This window comes from Patella vulgata, chromosome 6 (genome assembly GCF_932274485.2).
Source record: "Patella vulgata chromosome 6, xgPatVulg1.2, whole genome shotgun sequence".
Taxonomy (NCBI): domain Eukaryota; kingdom Metazoa; phylum Mollusca; class Gastropoda; family Patellidae; genus Patella; species Patella vulgata.
Window position 1 is genome coordinate 50533737 of NC_065884.2, and position 16776 is coordinate 50550512.

The following is a 16776-nucleotide window of genomic DNA, read 5'->3' on the forward strand; positions in this document are numbered from 1 at the left end:
CCATGTTGGTCTATTACTAGTACAAACTATAGGCCTATTTATGATGACCTTAAATTATTCGGAAATTACTTGACTTAAGATAACCGATATCAGTCTTGTTAGATTCTTGTCAAATTTGAACTTCGGCAGTGGAAAGTAGTTAACTAATCAAAGGCGGGCGTCAGATAAATACACCAATGATATCTTATCACACTGCTTGGCTTTTAAAAACAAAGGTCAATAGAATTTGAAGTTCTATCCTTTACAGTCGTTCATAAGAGGGCGGGGTAGTTGGTTGTCCGAATGGGTTATGTTAGTTCCGTATTGACTCTCTCACACACACACACACACACACTTAAAAGATACGAAATATTATAAGAATTGGACGATTTAAAACTAGGGTAATCACAGATAGTCGCAGAATTGTCGTGTCTTCCGTAAGTATAAATAATTTTTGGGGCCAAATATAAGTTTTTGTGAAAGCTTAACATTTTAGACATCAATAGAGTGTTAACCAATATCAGAAAGGATTTGTTTAAAACCAATGGAAAATATGGTAGTGCTGAGATTAATGTAAGATATGTTAATATATGTGTTATTAAAAGCAAAGAGTCATGTTCCGTTTCGGCATAAACGGTGTCGTAAAATTATTCACCAATTAGTATGTAAACAGAAACATTTAAATAATTGAATTGACTAAGAATTGCAAATTTGAACGATTTTCCAATCTGCCACTACATAACCAATCAATTAGAGTAAGCCTATACATTGGATCCTAAACTAACGTGCTGTATGGATTAAGAAAAAGACATCCAACCAGAAAATCAAAAGTATGCGGTTGCTGTTAATACTTGAGGAAACTTGAACAAGATCGTTAAATATTATCTTTTAAATTATTCGATTATATTTGATAAGATACGTCTAAATGTCAATTGGTGCAATGTACAATCCTAGATAATCTCCAATTTTGAACTTCCTACTTTCGTTCTAAGTATCACAAATATCCGCATTATAAGTCAATACAACTAGATATCCGGACAAGGATGTATCCGGGAGACCTTTCATGAGTTATTTATTTTACCCTTAAGCGTAATTAATTCTTTCCTTGAATACATATTATAAGAAGAGGCAGAAGTATAATAATACATAGTGTCAATATCTACATGTTTGAATCAAAGTAAGTATTATTTATTAAATTTGATAAATTAAAAGACGTTAGGCCTACTTGTCAGACTGTCCAAGCAAGTTTTCGGTGACGAGGTAAACCCTAAGTAAATAATCATTGAACGGCTTCCGATGGGATCCAGTCTAATGGGTTAAACAGATAATCACACTGCGTTTGGAACAAAATTGTCAAAACCCCTGAAATGTAGACCGATTAATCAAACTGCACGCAGCGATCCATCTACATACGTCATTATGATCACTGCCCCAATTAACCGCCATTTAAAACGCTCGCGTGATCATTTTGGGGTGGGACTTATCGACCGGACTACAGCTTTGTGTACACAACAGAGTAAAAATAACCCCAGCACGCACGTTTTTTTTATGTAAACACATGTCTTTAGCAAAATGTCAACTTCTGCCAATCCGGTAAAAGCGATATATAATATGTACTAGTGGGTAGGCCCTAATATTGCCATTGTAAACTGTCTTTAGAGTTTCAATCTGTTTATCTTTCAAAACAAGGTTAGATACACCTAAATTTGTCTTCGCAAACAAAACCGCCTCTGTGAAATTATCTTTTATGGGCACCGCCATATTGAATAATTAGAGGAATATTTTGTGATTCGGCTTTGATTAGTTTGACATCTTTCATACACACAGCGGCTAAATAAACATATTAAATTTCATTCAATATGACAATAGAAGAGAAAGGAATACTTCTAAAAATTACTAAAAGCATACTCAGTGTTTTCGACTAAAATCGTCGATGTAGGAATTAAAATGGCGGATAATTAGCTTAGGGCCTGTTCTCAGACGGAGCTTGCTGTAGACAGGCAGCCTAAGTTTGGGATGAGGCGCAATAATTCCGTAAAAATGACGTGTGTATGGTTAGTCACTCCTAATCTAAAGCTACACTTAAAGTACGCATATAGCTCTATCTTTGTAACCGTAAAATGAACGTAAATTGACCCATAACCACAATATATTAATTGAATATGGGTGTATATAATTTTGCACCTGTGTTGTCCTTTCTACACGTTATTTTTTTACTATCGCTTGTGGATCAACCCTTTTTAATTATTTCCGCATTGTTTTGTGTGATGAGTTTTTCTTTGTTCATTACAAATGGCACTGGAACAAAACGACGACGTGTACTGATTAAAAAGTCTTCATTTAGGAGATAAACACTTCCTGTTACGTATTTAGAGGGGGTTTATTGTCCATTTAACCATGCTTGAATCATTAGAACACGAGACGCGATAGCGTCGAGTTGTTCTAATGGATAATTCAAGCATGGTTAAATGGACAATAAACACCCGATAAATACGTAACAGGAATGTGTTTATCGATATTGTAGCACAAATATTTGGAGATTTTCTTCGGAACTATTTAGAAAACATTTTTACACCCATTTTAAAAAGTCGTTATTTGGTCACGCGCTTGCGTTCATTTTTCAAAATATTTTCAATAGACGGTCTCTTGCTTACCTACAAATCTAAAATTTTTGAGTCTCGAGTTGCTGGTAAATGAATTATGAAAGAAAATGTTATTCGGATATCGAAAACAACAAAATATTTTTAACGTTTGAAGATCTTTAAAAGAACGAGAAATTAGTATTTTTTATTGCGGTATTTCGAGACGAGTGTCAGCGTGATTGAAATAATTCCGCCCTGCTATCCGAGACTAAAAGAGGAGTAACTCTTGGCAACAAAAATGATTTCGCTTCGGGAGTTTCATGTAAGTTTCCAGCATTTATTATTTTATTTTGCAGACTGTTATCACAATGTTGTAGCTAGTTCTTCTTTACACAATTGCAGTTCAGACTTACATATTGTATTTTCAAGCGATTCCTTGTGACCAATGATTTATTATTAGGTAGATCATGCTAGTCAGATTTTGAAAGCATGATTTTTTTTTTTTAAAAATCCACCTGATTAATAAAAATTGGTGAGTGAAGCTAGCCTACCAAAAAAGAAAACATAGGCTACTGACACTGTCACTGCCTAGTTACGAATATATTTGGATACCTGAAAACGGTTTTAATTAATTTATGACTGATTTTCTACTGTTTTATGTATTTCAGAAATGTGATTTCATAAAAGATGATGTTTGAAACTGGTGTGATAGTCATGTGTGCAGAATTCCTTGAAAATATTTGCCAATAAAGATTTGAGTTGAGGAAGATCATTGGCACAAAAATGAAAAAAAGTACACTGTTATATTTATACGCAGTAATTCGCCTTGAAAATTTAGAGGGGGTTTATTGTCCATTCGACCACACTTTTCGACGAATCAGAATCGAGGAAATTTCTAATTTGTGCTACAATATGTCTTAAATATTGCATATTGGGATCTATATTTTCACGGGAAGATAAGACCATCAATATTGATTAAACTGGGCCAATATTAAATTCTAATTCGTTTTTTTAAATTTTGAATATTATGGGAATTAGATATAAGGATACCATATTTTCACAGTAAGTTAATAGCAATATTGATTGAATGGGCCGACATTAAATTATAATTCGTTTTCGATATTTTCACGGGAAGATAAGATAAGACCATCAATATTGATTGAACTACACCAATATTAAATTCTAATTCGTGTTTTAATTTTGAATATTATGGGTTTTGGATATTTGCATACCATAATTTCACAGTAAGATAACAGCAGTATTGATTGAAGTGGGCCGACATTAAATTCCAATTCGTGTTTTTAACTTCGAATATTATAAATAATATTTAAGAATCCAGCGACCAAATTCGTCAGAGGTAACTTTGGTTCTGGGTGCACGATTTTAGAGACATCTGTTACTTTGGATGGCTCTCCGATAAATGAGATCGTATATGATTTGTAATTCTCGAGTAAAATTAATGGTGCTATTTAGTTTATATACTAGGTGGTAGTATAAAAACTATTCTTTTTGTAAATAGTCTTCTAGTACATATTCTACAGAACTGAACTCTATATTATCTGGAAGTTCTTTAGTTCCAAAGATTATTGAATATCTAAAACTTTTAAATTGTTATCAGGATGTGGCGTCATAGACGAAAATAGACCAATATTTGACATCAAGGGAAACTTTTATATTTTTCAATCAATTTTAATGCGTTTTAGTCTCTTCCACGCATGCGAATGGCTTAATTTTGAAGATTTCGACTTGAAACTATCCGAATCCGTTAATAATGGCTGGATTAAGCCAAGCATGTCAACGATATTTAGGCTATTATTTAGGCTATGGTTTCGGGCTCCATTTGTAATGAACAAAGAAAAACATCATGCAAGACAATGCGGAAGTAATTAGTAATGGCTGATTCACAAACGACAAAATAATTTTTAAAAAAGGTGTAGAATGGACTAGGCAGGCAGAAACGACTGCAGTTTAATTTGGAAAGTTCATGTGTTTCACCGAACATAATTTATTAGAAATTACAGTCCAACCTCGTGGGCGAGTCCCGAAATGATCTAGTTTGTGTCCAGTGGACATAAAATTAATCAGTTTTACTTATTTGGGACGACTCCTTTCGTATTTATAAGTAGAAAATGTACATCATTCTCCCAACATATGACCATTGTGACACGTATGTTCAGGGCCTATTTTAACGTGGCTACAATCCCGGATGTGTCTCAGGATAAAAAATGTCCGTGCTTTGAGAAGCTGAAATCCGTGCTTGGAAAGAATGTTTTGTATCTTTGTGAATCTCAGGAGATTGTATGGGGAAACCTGAGCTATCATTATGATCACCGACCATTTTCGATTTCTGTTTCAAAAGTTTTATATTGTTGACGTACTCCCACCACCACCTAAAGCCCGAATATTACATGGCAGAACATCGTCAGGTGCAGGTGACAGTGTCGCTTCGTTTGCCTTTGGATATTTCATTTGGACTGTTAATGATACTGACACGCTGCTATAAATATCAATATATTAATCCTGTTATATTTTGGTTATAAATGTGTAAGCGTGTTATCTAAACTCAAATTCTGGAAATTTCCACGGACCTTAAAACACCGGAAACCGTGCTTCAGCAATAAAACTTTAAGATAGACCCTGCGTATCTCTGTCTGTAGCTATGAAAAAAAAAAAATTAATGATTAACAAGAAAGACGTAATAGAAATAATACAACCGGTCTCCTGAGAAAATCACACTATTAAAATAATGTGTCTATAAAGACACATACCATAATATCTGGCCTTCCCAGGACACAGTAGTTTTAAGTGCTTAAAAAGAGTAAACATAATTTGCCATGTGGGCGACATCTGCCACTCTTAAAATAATACATAAATTTGACAACTATAAAAATATCAGTGAGCGTGAAATAGATTAACAACCCCTTGATGACGACATCTATGCATATTTCAGTCTAGATGTTAAATATCATTGTCTCATTAGTTTGGCTGTTCGAGAACAGTGGGACGCTAAACCCCATTCCATTCAGACATTCAGTTTTTGTTAATGATCAACTCCAGCAAGTTTGAAGATTCGGTACTCTGAATTACTACATGGTTGACCCTTCTGATTATAGTCGAACAATTCCAGTTACAATGAAGTTTGGAAATAAGACAATTCTCAAAAAACGGTAATGTTTAGAGGGTTTACAAGAATGTCGAAAACATGAAATGTTTCGCATAATTATATATTCCATATTTATCAAAACGATATTAAAATATTTTTATTTAACTCACAGGTTTAGTCTATTTACTAGATGTCTAAAATAGTTGAAAGTACAGATTTAAAAAATACATACCTATGAAGTTACTTCTGTAAGTCCATACTAAACTTGGGCTGTCTGTCTACAGTTAGATCCGCTTGAAAACAGACACTAAGCTGATTGGCCGACATTTTAAGTCCTAAATCGACGATTTGAGTCGAAATCATTAAGTATACTGACTATTTGCGATTGAAAAATTGGTAATTCTGATTTTGTTTCATCCGCAATCTACAGATCTATATATTTCGTTTCGTTTTTTTATACATTCAATGGGCTGCACTACATGAAGATCTCGCCTGTTGTAGTGGAAGGTCGCCTAAGGGGTCATAATATGAGCGGCATTTGACCACTCGCCGGAACAGATCGTTTCATTCGCTAATCCCTCACATCAACTTGAACGCGGGTTATATAACAACTCTTCCATGTCCTAGTGTAGTAAAGACAAGTAAAACGAAATTTGAACTATGAAAAACGAAACGAAATAGGATCTGTGTTTCAATCAGGTTGGTTCATCCGTGTACCACAAATCCAAACAGTTCTAAAAAATATTCCAGTGATATCATTCTTATCACAAAAAGGATACTAGCTACACCGTGTTCCAATCTCCCTTTCCAGAGATATGGTGTTTATGGTTCAACTCACGTCAGCTGATACCATTTCTGTTCGTTTCTACCTGCTTATTCCATTTTTGTCCCCCGCCTTTCGAAGAAAGCAGGGGACTATTAAAATGGATTCGTCCGTCTGTCTGTCCGTCACACTTTTTGGGACACAATAACTCTCTTCCTAATTGAGCTAGAATGTTCAAACTTGGTGTATGTGTTTATTAGGTCAATGCCTTGATGGAGTTCGAAGATGAGCATTTTCCGCTTAGGGTAAGCAGAGATAAGCAATTTGATTGGTTGATGCTTTGGGACACGATAACTCTCTTCCTAATTGGGCTAGAATGTTCAAACTTGGTGTATGTGTTGATTAGGTCAATGCCTTGATGGAGTTCGAAGATGAGCATTTTCCGCTTAGGGTAAGCAGAGATAAGCAATTTGATTGGTTGATGCTTTGGGACACGATAACTTTTAATTGAGCTAGAATGTTCAAACTTGGTGTATGTGTTTATTAGGTCAATGCCTTGATGGAGTTCGAAGATGAGCATTTTCCGCTTAGGGTAAGCAGAGATAAGCAATTTGATTGGTTGATACTTTGGGGCACGATAACTCTCTTCCTAATTGAGCTAGAATGTTCAAACTTGGTGTATGTGTTGATTAGGTCAATGCCTTGATGGAGTTCGAAGATGAGCATTTTCCGCTTAGGGTAAGCAGAGATAAGCAATTTGATTGGTTGATGCTTTGGGACACGATAACTTTAGTTCTAATTAAGTGAGATTGATGAAACTTGGTGTATAGTTTCATTACAGTAATAACTTGACTAAGTTTGATAATGAGCATTTTCTGCTCAGGGTAAGCAGAGCGATACGCAATTTGATTGGTCGAGACTTTGGAAAACAATAACTCTCCTACTTTGATTGTCCCCCGCCTTTCGAAGAAAGCAGGGAACTATTAAAATGGGTTCGTCCGTCTGTCTGTTTGTCTGTCTGTCCGTTCCGCTTATGGTAAGCAGAGATAAACAATTTGATTGGTTGATCTTCGAATTGAGTAAATGTTCATGCTTATTGTCCCCCGCCTTTCGAAGAAAGCAGGGAACTATTAAAATGGGTTCGTCCGTCTGTCTGTTTGTCTGTCCGTTCCGCTTAGGGTAAGCAGAGATAAACAATTTGATTGGTTGATGCTTTGGGACACTATAACTTTAGTTCTAATTAATTTATATCTTGTTTTTTGGGGCTTTTTTCTTATGAGATTAACAAATGCATAAGTTTTTTTCTGCACCCAAAATGTTTGTACTAGAACAGTACAGATTGATTGCATAAGTCAGTTATATCTGGTATTTGTTAACCTCAACAACCCTCCTAAAAGTAAAATAATTTAATGTGATAATGGTAACAATAATACTAATCACTGACTGATAACATTCAGCTATCATGTTAGAGTAGAGTACTACAGGTCACAATAAGCCGTTAATCTTGATCTCTAGCAGCTCACATTACTTTCAATACACATCTAAAATCTCCAGCAGGTCACAGTAATTGTCCCCCGCCTTTCGTCCGTCCATCTGTCCGTCTGTCTGTCCGTCACACTTTTTGGGACACAATAACGTTCTAATTGAGCTAGAATGTTCAAACTTGGTGTAGGTGTTTATTAGGTCAATACCTTGATGGAGTTCGAAGATGAGCATTTTTCGCTTAGGGTAAGCGGAGATAAGCAATTTGATTGGTTGATGCTTTGGGACACGATAACTTTAGTTCTAATTAAGTGAGAGTGATGAAACTTGGTGTATAGTTTCATTACATCAATACCTTGACTAAGTTCGATAATGAGCATTTTCTGCCCAGGGTAAGCAGAGCGATAAGCAATTTGATTGGCCAAGATTTTTGGAACACAATAACTCTCCTAATTGAGCTAGAATGTTCAAACTTGGTGTAGGTGTTTTATAGGGTCAATGCCTTGATGGAGTTCGATTATAAACATTCTCTGCTTACGGTAGGCAGAGATAAGCAATCTGATTGGTTTATGCTTTAGGGGCACGATAACTTTGGTTATAATGAAGTGAGAGCGGTGAAACTATGAATATAGATTCATTATATCATTACCTTGACTAAGTTCGATTGTACGAATTTTCTGCCTGGGCTAAGGAGCGATAAGCAATTTGATTGGTCAAGACTTTGGAACATAAAAACTCTGCTTTTAACTGAGGTAGAATGTTTAAACTTTAAACCTAATGTAGATGTTCATTAGGTGAATGTCTTGACTGATTTCAATGATTAACATTTCAAGCTAAAGCTAAGTAGAGCTAATCAATTTCATTGGTCGATGCTTTGGGACAAGATAATCTTGATTCTATATCTGATAGAGTGATGAAACTTGGTGTGTAGTTTGATTGCTCGAAACTTTTGAAAAAAATAAATGTGCGATTAATATGTGTCATCTATTTATTTTGGGATTTCTGCGGGGGACATCAGCCTCACTGTTGGCTTGTTACTGCTGAGCTCCAGGCATTGGAGTTTCGTCAGGCCTCATAATTAAAACATATAATCTTTATTTAATTCGTTGTCCTCTACAAACAATGCATACTAAACAGCTTGATTTCCCATTAGTGGCAGAAATGAGAATTGATCCGCAAAGACGCTGCCCTTTGCTGGCTCCCCAATCATGTAGATATTAAAGTGATGGATCAAAAAGACTTATCACCGTCTCTATGTCAGTTCTTTGCTCAACTAGAGCTTTGAAGTGCTTAAAAAAATGTATAGCACATTTCAATTGTATTTATAATCTATTATTCGTTTTGAAATATTTGTATACATAAAGCAATGTGATACTTGCTTTTAATTTTATAACTATATGATTAGTGCAATGTAGCCAATGCTGACGTACTATTAAACGCCATTTCATTTTCATTGATAACACTAGATCTGTATCGAATTAACAAGCTTTATAAGTCAAGATGTAAACGAAAATGTATTTTAGTTAGTTTCGATCGACAAAATCATAATTTCAGCAAGATGTTTCCTTGTAACCCATCGAAATTAGGAAAACAAGCCTTCTAGAACTACCCAGATGTTGTATAGGGGTGACGACATTATAAGTTCACAGAAAGCCAGTTTAGAACAACAAACTGATTAGAGTACTAAAACTATATTTATTTCAAATCACCTTGTCTCTATCATGCAGAAAAATACATGTGTTCTACGAATATTACCAGGGTCGTCAGAAGCAATTCTTGATTGGGGGGGGGGGGCTTCCATCCTATGTCCTTATAGGCAAGGACCCAGGGGTCGCAATAACCTGGAGAAAAGAGTACTTGCGGCCAAATTATTGGGGGGGGGGGGGGCTAAAGCCCTCCCCCCCTAGCCCCCCCCCCCCCCCATTCCGCCGGGCCTGATTAGTCTGGATGCGTTGTCAACATTTGAGAATAATACGGTCATTGGCTAGATTATCCAGTCTTTTACATTATCATAAACAAAGTCTAAGGGAGGTAACTAGTCCTAAAACAAGATTTTGACGCCCATGAAATTAATTTAAGAATGCCATTTCAAAAAATCCACTTTGATTGCATTGCCAGTTCAATATCCAACACTCTTAATTTTTTTTATTGTAAAATTTCTCTCTTCATGGGTCATATCTATATTTTTGAAATTAATCCTAATTCGTCATCACGATTCATGATTGTTTATATTAATGCAAGAATTATGGGATTTATTGCAGAAAGCGGCGCACTTCTTATTTGACTTAGTCAAAGATACTGGATAATCAACCACATCAAAAACCAAAACCCCGGTTACGCATGGGCAATGGATTTTTCGTCAAATATTGACAACGTTCCCAGACCCTTCGTACGTTGAAGACTAGGAGGTTCTGGGTGACCGAGACTATAAATCGCTAACATTTAGAAATAAAAGTGTCTAGATAATTACTATTTCCAAAAGCTTCCGTCAGTCATAAATCAAAGCATGAAAAAAGAAACTATTCTCATATGTCAACCTACATAATGTGAATGCGGAAATAGTCACATAATAAACCATATGTACTGATAAACCATCATATATAGTAGCTGGTCGTTTGGATGTAAATAATTTGCTTTGAAGACCTTGTGACAGATTGGGTAGTGTCCAGTTCTTCCTCTCCCGACGCACAGGTTCAAATGCCTGCAGTAGCATCCTGAATAAGACTTCGGATTTGTCAAAATGTAGCCAGGTTGAATAGGCAACCCTACTCCTTGTCACGCACAAGCGGGGAATCGTAACCACGCCACTTGGCCCAATGACAGACCGTATGATCTAATGCGCACACGTTAGATCACAGCCACCCGATCGCCGATTCATTAAAATCCGAATAGCGCATGCTTCGATTTGAAATAATAAATTGGTAAATAACTGTATGTGATAAAGCTTAAAGAGTGTATGGCTCTATTTTTTTTAACCTTGAAATAGACAAAAATGGTTCTAAAAGCACATATTAATGTAATATGAATGTATGTAAAGTGATTTATATTCAATTTTTGAGAAAAAAAAATGTTGTAATTTCTAATCAATTATGTTCAGTGAAATACGTGATCAGTACAAATCGAACGGCAGTCGTTTACGCCTGCTTAGTGTATTCTACCCGTTGTTTGTTTTTTTTTAAATTATTATTTTGTGTTATAGTATATGTTGTTATTTGTTCATTAGAAAATGACACCCGAAACCATAGGGTACACGACGCGTGTACTGATTATAAAATGTTAATTGTGTCTTAAATATTGGATATTAGGATCATATAGTTTAACGACAAGAAACTAACATCAATATTGATTGAAATTGATCAATATTGAATTCTAATTCGTATTTTTAATTTCGAATATTTTGGAAAATATTGAGTTAGAGAGTTGGCTCCTTTAAGCAAATGATTTATGGTTGTAAAAACACTTTCAACGAATATATCAATAGATTCATTCAACTTTTTTTGTCAGTGGAGATTTATCGATTTCCTTTTATTTAGTTATTTGTATTTTTTCTTCACATTTTTTTGGGGTGGTCTACAATTCAACACATTTGAATAAGTTTGGTTAAGCAGGTGAATTGAACAAAGTCTTCCAGCCAGCTTACAAATCGATGTCGATAGATCCTGCTGAGCAAGTTTTAAAACTCTGAGCACGTTTTAAAAAGTCGAGGCAAGTGTTAACAAATCTAATAAAATATTTTTAAAATCCAAATTGAAACCTGACCTTTATCACGTTTGCACGCTTTACAAGTCAAAATAGAATCATGGGGATAATTGCATGGTTTACGATATAAATTTCTCATCTGCGGAAGACTTTTAAAAGATACAATTAAAAATGTGTGCTATATCGCGTTCACGGGCCTTTAAGGACGACATATGATCGAAAGGAGAACTCTGCATAACGTTTGAAATTTACAATACGTACGGATTCTTCTTTAATGAAAAGTCCCACTTAATATTTGCTATCAAGAACTGTGCCTTATACATTTTCACAAAATTGCATATTTCCGAACGGAAATGTGAAGAAATTTTGAATTTCCATAGAGTGTATAATGTTTACCAAAAAGTTTGGGCAAAGGGGCGGATTCAGGTGACGACAATGAATATGTGAGCACATTTACTGTAATGAATAAAAAAACATCATAGTCGGTTGTATGTGATCTGTCTTACCACACTAATTAGCCTATTAGTTGATGACATGGATACGTCACAGCTTAAAGTAGGACCGGAACCATGATACAAGTGATTTTGAGAGGATTATCAAAGATTAAACAGGATGATGTGCAGAGTTAATCCGGGCACACCCAAGGTAACGGGAACTTCTCAATCAAGCTAATATCACGTACATATTTGCTATGTTTTAACGGTGGTCAAGGAAATTGTAGATTTAATTATGGGCAGGTTGTTTAGTTGTTTATAAGCCTAATGAATGGTGGCTGAATGATTTATTTTCGTAAATGGGACTTAAATAAAATCTGGAATTGTATTTTCATTGCCCAGTTTAAAACAACACACATGGTTATGGTGCTATATATTTTGTAAGTGTGCACTATTTTTGGTTGTTGGATTGGGCTTAGTTGATTTTTTTGTTTCTTTTTGGTAGGGGGATGGGTGTTAAAAACACCTACGCATTTGGAACATTCATCTTGGGAATCCGATAGCCTTTTAGAATTTAATAGGTTTCCCCTGTGATCTCCTCAAATGAGTAGAAGAATCAGAATATCATTGAATATTTCATCAAGTTTATATTTTAAGTCCATCAACTGTATAAATATGCAATATGTAACTGTGGTATTATCGAAGACTTGTTTCATTTAATTCTTGAGTGTAATTATTTCAAACGATCAATTTATATACCCAATAAATATATTACCCACTCCCCATATAAAGCAAAATTCCATCAACTCTGTAATTGTGTACTTATAAATACACATCTAAAAAGTTATTTATATCAGACAATAAAACTGTAAATATAAAAATTGCTTATCATTGTTGAACTATTGTATTATATTGATATCCAAAAATTAATTAATTCATTTAATAATTTAAAAGTATACTTCCATATTTTTATTATACACTAAATTCTTAAAATTACTTGACAGATCACTCTGTATATGTGTTCAAATGCTATTTGTATCCATAGATCTTTCTAATAAATGACGATTTTAGATTACTGCAATGACTAAAAGTACATGGTAGGTTTTTTGTTGTTGGGTTTGGGGGTTTTTTTGGTGGGGGGGGGTGAACGTCATAAATAGGGTTCAATTCATCTGATTGCCACGTGGATATTTGTATAGTTCGAAAAATATCTGTTTTCCATGCAGGCATATACTAGAAAGAAAACCGAATCGAAATTTTGATCTGTATTTCGGCCAGATTGGAGTTAATTTAGTTACGGTTTATTGCTTCCTTATTTACAAATTTATTTATAAGCGACATAGATTTTACTAATTTTAGGGATCGTGACAACTTGATGGAAACATGCACATAGTTGTATAACAATAAATATTATAGATATGCCCCTGAATCATTACTCTATATTCTTAATTTGTCAACACTAAAGTTAACTATCGATTACAAATTTTGATTATATAAGCCGTAATTTAATTTGACTTCCCTTTTCAGATGGTTTCGGTGAAAGCGACTTTTATTATACGTCCAAATTCATAATGTGGACGTATATTGCCGTCGCCCCTGTTTGTGTGGGTGTGTGTGTGTGCGTGTGTGTGTATGTCGCCTACAAGCCGCAATTCTTAAAACTTGAAACTTTGCATACTCATTCCTTATTTGTTTGTTTGTCGTCAACATGCCGCGTTTCTTAACGGAACCACTCCAAACTTTGCATTCCTTTTACTTATACACTAAGGATCATCACTATGTTATTTGGTAATTTTAAAATATACCATATCAATCAAAGCAGGAATGTGCACGTATATTGCAGCAGTAGCGATGCTCTTGTATTTATTTCTGATACTCTCGTAACTCAGAATTTTCATTTGTTGGACAGCACAAAGACCCTTTCATTTGCAACATCTTTTTTATGAGTGCCTATCGTGATGCTTTCACTTTACGAGGAATATGTAGCGTAATTTCATCTACATTGATATGTTTGAAAACTCAAAAATGGCGGGCGAAATTAACTGTTAGTAAGGGGGCTCTGATATGTACGTTTGTTAGTGATTTCTGCGTATTGTGTTTGTCCGTAGATTCGTTTTGTTTAATTGTGTGTGGCGCAGTCCCCTTGCACTTACTATTCGATAAATTTCTTCGGACAAACCCTCAGAATCCTTTCAATTAGATTTTAGAAACTGTAGGTGGTGCATTTCAAGTTTTATATTATGTTGTCACCTATACCCATTAACTTGTGATTCGACAGTATGCCGTTTAGATTAGTAGTGATTATTCTTCAGAATATTTAATGAGCCAAGATCAAAACTAATCCGACTTAATGTTTTTCTGCTTATCTATAGATCAGATTTCTCGCGATTTTAAGATAATTTTTAAGTATAAAAAGTGTATAATGGGCATGTGTGTTATAATACACCCACATTTTTTATATTAACGTTTGAGATTAATACAGGCGGTAAGGCCTAGTGTAATAGTAAGGGCAGGGGATGGGGGCAAAAGATTTGGGTGGGCGTGTGTGTTACAAAGAAGACTTTAAGAATCTTTAAAGGCATTACAAGCCAGATCAGGTGTAACAATTATGTGCGACCGGTACTTTGATGTATAAAAACCGTTGTTATTGTTAATCATATCCTAGTACACAAAAAGACGGATTGGTTTGTACGAGAAAGATAGCAAAGTTATTAATACTTTATTTATTCAAGACACATAGTGATGGCCGTATGAAATCTAAAGAAACTAATGTAACTTTAAATGTTCATAACTTAAATTAGAATTGATCTATTTGCACCCAAACGTTTTTCACTAAAAATACTTTTGATTGTACGAAGTCTTAAACTTTATAATTAACCCTTACTCTTTAATTGACTTTAACGCCATATTAAATATAATAATTTTAATAATGCCTGAAATGAAAAGTGTACTTTAATAATATAGTGATATGGTCAAAATACTTCAAATACTGTAAAATATAATTAATAATAGATTTAGATATTAAAGGGGCATTATGTAAGATTTAGATAAAGATCTGACCGTTCTCGCTATAATATTTCAAAAATAGATAATGCAAAATGAATATATTGAAATTTCTTTCAAATTACTTTATTTTAAGCGAAGTTATCAATAGTTGTAGTATTGACTTAAAGCATTAAATGGCCGAACCGTTCTAATCTGCTTAAAAATCAGAGTCACCTGCTAGCATAGAGAGTCCATTATGGTCTTGTCATGTTAATAAATGTCTAATTAATACTTTAAATAACATATAGGCCCAAAGAAAGACCTGCAATAGTCAGATTTAGCTCTTACATAATGCCTATTTAAACAACGTTTCTACATAATAAACGTTACCCGTACATTTAAAATGATGACCTATATCGTTTTTGGGGTTCTCAATAGCCTACGTTATTTGCGCTGTAAAGTATGTCGTCATAAATATGATTTCCCAACTGGTTACATTTCCATTGATAAGATACTAATTTTACTATTGCTGTTCTAATAGTACTTAACGCATTTTCAGTTTTACCTGGTTTTATCGTATTATGATTTTACTGAATGAAACTGGACGCGCCCTTTATGAGAGGTATTTTTTGAATGACAATGCCGTCACACGGTATTTGCATGAATACATCTACACTGTGTAGGGTCTTTGTGACGTCATAAACACCTTTAGTAGACGTCTCCGATAACAAAATATGGAAAGAATAAAGATAGCTTCTTCCTAAGTGTAAACAATACAACCGTCACACCCTGCAATATAATAATATAGAATAGATTTTTTATCATTGGGTATATCATATAAAATTATATCTCATCACGATTTTACTACGTGAATGAAAGAATGTTGTTTACTTTTAAAAAATTTTGTAAACTTTATATACCTGTATTATACCTGTATAGGATTCAAATAAGGGCCACTTTTTTGTCGGCCTACCAGGAAGTCGTGAGTCAGAGCCTGGTGGAGATTAAGCAACGGAGATTAAACCAGACAGCAGCCCTACCGCCTACTCTTATTTCGAATTCCGACTATCAAGCAATATTTTACGTGAACGCAAGTATACGGTTCCTAGGTTTCCGTCCCACCCGAATGACTAGACACTACTTGTCAATCCATCCTCCCTGCTGCACCACTGACAACCACGCCTGGAGCAAACCAAAACATTGTAAATGAATAGACGATGGCGGACGTTGTACAATATAAAACAATGTCGCTGTTTCCGACTCGTAAAAAATAAACTATCCTTCAAAGGGTATATATAGTTCTACATTTTAAAACTTAAAATAAATGAAAAGGGGTCCAAAAGCCCACATGCGAATTATTAAAATGAAAAACCACATGTTAGTCCAGAACTGAACTATTTGTGTCGAATGTAGGTTAAACCCCCATTTCCCTGTAGGTAGTAAGGCCTGTTGTCTATACAAATCGTGGGTACGATACCGGGTTTCTCTGCACTATTTCCACTGCCAGTGCAGTAATTAAACTGTCACTTTATTAATTGTCAATGCAGTTTATTACAGATTTTGCTAATCTATTGGTGAAGCGTAGTACAGCATTACTAATTGTCACATTTCCTTCTCCGCAATATTATATGTTCTCGAAGCGTGCACGAATTGCTCCATGACTAGACTGGGTTTTTTATAATTACAATTATATCCTGATTGATATAGGCGAATCACGTGACAATGTTTTCCAAAATATTGTACATGTTA

General features: G+C 34.7%; 1 protein-coding gene across 1 annotated transcript in view; it reads left to right on the forward strand.

Annotated features, from left to right (window-relative positions):
• Positions 1–12230: 12230 nt before the first annotated feature.
• LOC126823611 (transcription factor ETV6) overlaps positions 12231–16776 on the forward strand; it is a 56977-nt gene continuing 52431 nt past the window's right edge. Inside the window, exon 1 of the mRNA XM_050552558.2 lies at positions 12231–12253. The gene's annotated coding sequence lies outside the window, so the exon portion shown is untranslated. The remainder of the gene's footprint in view (positions 12254–16776) is intronic.